The 4,422-nt window shown below is 62.6% G+C and overlaps 1 protein-coding gene across 1 annotated transcript in view; it reads right to left on the bottom strand.

Annotated features, from left to right (window-relative positions):
- Positions 1–3,428: 3,428 nt before the first annotated feature.
- The window catches only part of TOLLIP (toll interacting protein), a 19,010-nt gene continuing 18,016 nt past the window's right edge, over positions 3,429–4,422 (bottom strand). Inside the window, exon 7 of the mRNA XM_010837804.1 lies at positions 3,429–4,417. The gene's annotated coding sequence lies outside the window, so the exon portion shown is untranslated. The remainder of the gene's footprint in view (positions 4,418–4,422) is intronic.

The following is a 4,422-nucleotide window of genomic DNA, read 5'->3' as shown; positions in this document are numbered from 1 at the left end:
CGGGTCCTGCCCTGGCCTTGCTGCTAAGTTGCTTCAGTCGTGTCCGACTCTGTGTGACCCCATAGACGGCAGCCCACCAGGCTCCCCCGTCCCTGGGATTCTCCAGGCAAGAACACTGGAGTGGGTTGCCATTTCCTTCTCCAATGCATGAAAAGTGAAAGTGCAGTCGCTCAGTCGTGTCCGACTCCTAGCGACCCCATGGACTGCAGCCTACCAGGCTCGTCCGTCCATGGGATTTTCCAGGCGAGAGTACTGGAGTGGGTGCCACTGCCTTCTCCGTGCCCTGGCCTTGGTCTCCTAATTCACGTGTGAAACAGCAGCATTTCCTATATTCAGTCATTCTCAAGGCACAGCGTCTTCGTACACCACGGGCCTCTTCCAGAACTAAGCATGTTTTCGAGGCACCTGAGGAGTGTCATTTGCCACAGACCAGAGCTCACGCATGTGAACTGTTTTTATCACAGACTGGAGCTCACGTGTGTGAATTGTGTTCACTCATCGCAGACCAGAGCTCACGTGTGTGAAATGTCTTCACTCTCCAGAGACTGGAGCTCACGTGTGTGACCTGTCTTCACGCTCCGCAGGTCGGAGCTCACCTTGGAAACGAGGGTGCTGACGTCCTCTGTAGGCTTGCTCCCTGCCTGGGTAGAGTGAAGGAAACAGCTCAAGCTGGAGTTGGGACGGGCCTCCAGGCTCAGCTCTCCCACCCTCAGGGCGGTGTTGGTCACCCCAAGTGGGAACACACCCCCTCCACCCCCAACAGGAAGGCCTTGCCCCTTCCCATCCCGCAGGAGGAAGGAAGCCTCCCTCTGCTTCCCACAGCCCAGCCAATCAGAGACTGCACAGGCCCAGCCCCCGGAAGCCTCCCTACTTTGGACCCCGGCTCCTCCAATGGACTCTGGTTATCACAGCCCCTCCCAGCTCCCCCTTCTCCCTCGAGTAGCAAGTCCCCTTCCGTGACCTCTGGATTTGCGTGTGGGCCACCACTGCTCGTATATCCCGGGCTGCAGTCGCTGAAGAAACTCACTTTTGCTGGCGAAATAACCAGCTATGTTGTTATTAGAGTCGCTGGGCAAGCTGGCTCCATCTCTCTTCAGAAACTGTAAACCCAGAGTCAATGGGACAGTGCTGAGATACAGCATCCGCCGCTGGGTCCTGCCCACAGGGCCCTGGGACTGCCCGGTACTGCCCCTCAGCCCGCGGCCACTCTGCACCTGCTCCTGGCAAGCCCCACGGCTGACCAGTCAGGTCCAGTTCTGACTCAGGGCCCTGACTGGGACCCCGTTGGGCACTCCCCGCCTCCCCAGGCCTTGTGTCTCCCTGACCCATCAGCTGGGTCCCGGGCACCCTCATCATCTGCCTGGTGTCACGGGCCCACCTGGACCGCCGTGAACTTCGGCAGCTCAGGTGGACCCAGCTCTGCCTCCAGGCTAACCGGGGCAGGGCCAGGAGCCTGGAGAGATTCGGGAGGCTCCCGTGTGATTCGTGATAGACCTTTTTCTTTCGTGAGAACTTATTTTAGGTCTTCTGTGTGGCATATGGAATTTTAGATCCTCAACCAGGGATCAAGATCAAACCCACGCCCTCTGCAGTGGAAGTGCAGAGACTTAACTACTGGCCCACCAGGAAGTCCTTGAAGATTACGTCTGAAAATAAAAAGGGAAGCGCTAATGAGGATAAATCACTCTCGTCAGCACAGGGAAGACAGCCCTGAAGGCCCAGCTCTGTGCTCTGGGAGCCCCCCTGCACCAAGGGCCCGCTCAGGCAGGTGCCCCACCCTCAGGCCCACCGTGGGCAGGGGCCCAGCTGAGCTCTAAACCCCTCCTGCTGTCGTTCGTCCCACAGATGCTGACAAAGTCCTGCCATGCGGGCAAAAACTTGTGCCTCCTCCCCAGCGTGTCCAGCAACCCAGCTGGAAGCAGAGAAAGGGTGCATCCAGATGACCCACAAGAGAGGGGCTGGGTGCGTGGAGGGTGGGTGTTGGGAGGGGGCCGGGCAGCTGCATGGGGCCCTGGGGTGGGCCGGGCAGCTGTGGGGACCAGGACGGGTCAGGAGCCCACAGTGGGTGGCACACCCGGAGCGGGCCTCCCGAGCCCCAGCGACCCTGCTCCTGTATGCCGGTGTCTTCCTGCAGCGTCAGATGGGACGTGGGGAAACCTAGATGGAGGACCAGAGCCGCTGCTGGGGCACCTGGCCCACCCACGAGTCTCCAGGGCTCTTTCTTGGTGGGAATGGAGGTGTCCCCACAGGACAGGGCTGGTCTGCAGACGAAGGCAGTGGGTCTGAGCCTCAACATAAGGGCGGCAGCACTGCAGCCCAGGGAGCTCCGCAGGGGAGCCGGGCACTGCGACGGGCACCCTCGGAGCCGCCACAGTGGCAGGGCCAGCCCGCCCCTCTGCCCGTAACAGGGGGTCAGCGTGCAGGCTGCAGGGGCTGAGGCATGTGTGACGGGGGGCTGGGGAGGCACCTCGGGGGCCCTGACAAACCCTGAGCCGTGTCAGGGGCCGGCTGCGGGGCAGGGGACAGGCCGAGGACCCAGAGCAGTGCCCGGGTCAGACCCGGCTTTGGGAATTTGGGAGCCCATCCCAGGCTGTGTGAGTGGAGCCCAGAAGGGCCCTCGGGGCAAGGAGATCTGTGAGGCTTGGCTTTCCGTGGCGGGGCCCGGGGATGCGCGGGCCCATGAAGACCCAGAGCATCGGACCGGCAGGTGCCTCCAGGGGCGGGGGCGCGCCCCCGAGACCAGTGGGGCTCGCCTAGCCTAGCTGAGGGGACATCCCGCGGCCTACTCCCGGGTCGGAGCACCCTGGAGAAGAGCCACACATGGGGCAACTGGACCGGGCAGCCAGTGCCTGTGGGCTGGGGCCAGTGCCCGGGCTTTGTCCTCTGGAAGCCCAGCCAGACAACAGACCCAGGCTCCACGCTTGCACACCAGGCTCCATGCAGGCTCCACGCTCGCACACCAGGCTCCATGCAGGCTCCGTGCTCACGCCAGGCTCCATGCAGGCTCCGTGCTCACGCCAGGCTCCATACAGGCTCCGTGCTCACACGCCAGGCTCCATGCACGCTCTGTACTCACATGCCAGGCTCCGTGCAGGCTCTGTGCTTGCACGCCAGGCTCTGTGCTCACATGCCAGGCTCCATGCAGGCTCCACGCTCGCACGCCAGGCTCCATGCAGGTTCCGCGCTCGCACGCCAGGCTCTGTGCTCACATACCAGGCTCCATGCAGGCTCCGTGCTCGCACGCCAGGCTCAATGGATACACTCTGAGCTCCGTGCACACACTCTGAGCTCCACGCTCACACTCCAGGCTCCTGGGCAGAGTCCAACCTCTGCCCTGTGCTTTTACTCACTAGTCTGCTGGTAAGCCGTTTCATCAACTGGCTTATTACAAGCCAGATTAAAGTGGAACAAAAACAGTAAACTCTCTCTGAAGGACTGGATTCTCTGTTTTTCCATAGACCGTTTATTAAGTTAGAAGGCTGAAAGGTACAAACATATCTTACAATCGAAGAGGAACCTGGACCCTGGACCCCAACAGAATGATCTGAAACTCAAAGCTCCAAGGACCATTTCTGCAAACACCGGCAGGGCTCCTGAAACGGGAGTGGGGTGGGGAGGCCGCTGCACCCGCCTCTCCTCCCCGACACCAAGCAACGACGACCTGCCAGGCGCCCTGTCCTGGGCCTGGCAGCCGCGGGCGCCGCGCTGAGGACCCCCGAGGGGCATCCGGGACACGCGCATGGACGTGAGCAGAGCGCGGGGACAGCAGGGCCATCGGATGTCTTGAGGCCCCACAGATGCACCCTCCTCTGACCCAGTGAAGCAGCAGACGTCCATGACAAAGGACCCCAAGCTGGCAGGCCTGCAGCTGCCCTGAAGCCAAGACTCCTGTCTTCGGAGGCCCAGGCAGGGGGAGGCGGCGGTGGGGAGGCAGCGTGGGGCCGCCTGGACCGGGGACCACTGGTCGGGGTGCACAGGCTGGGTCGGCCTGTCAGAGCTGCGCCAACTGTGGTCACAATGCTGCAGCCAGGCTGCGGCTGCCCAGTCGGTCTCACGCATCTACAGAGAGCCTGCGGCAAAGGCACCGGTGGTCTGAACCCCCCTCACAGGCCTCCCCGCCCCCGGGTCACCACGGGAGGAGTCTGGTCAGCTTGACCTCTGGCCGGCATCCCATTAAGCCTACGTGGAGGACAGGACTGGGCTCTGAGTCCTCGCCGCCTCAGGTGACCGCCCGACGTCACCGGGTGGGGTCTGTCTCCATGTCCAGAGGCTGGGTAAGGCCTCCAGACAGTGGCGACCACGGCTGACCGCCAACAGCAGCAACCACGTCAGAGCGCACTGTGTTCCCATTTCCACGGGGCACCACCCAGCCTGGCCCCATCCTCAGTGTCCACAGCCAGAGGCAGCAGGGTGCCACCCACG

The sequence above is a fragment of the Bison bison genome, unplaced genomic scaffold (genome assembly GCF_000754665.1).
Source record: "Bison bison bison isolate TAMUID 2011002044 unplaced genomic scaffold, Bison_UMD1.0 scf7180017864080, whole genome shotgun sequence".
In the NCBI taxonomy this organism is placed as follows: Eukaryota; Metazoa; Chordata; class Mammalia; order Artiodactyla; family Bovidae; genus Bison; species Bison bison.
Note: the sequence above shows the minus strand (reverse complement) of the source record. Positions and strands in the feature narration are given on the sequence as shown.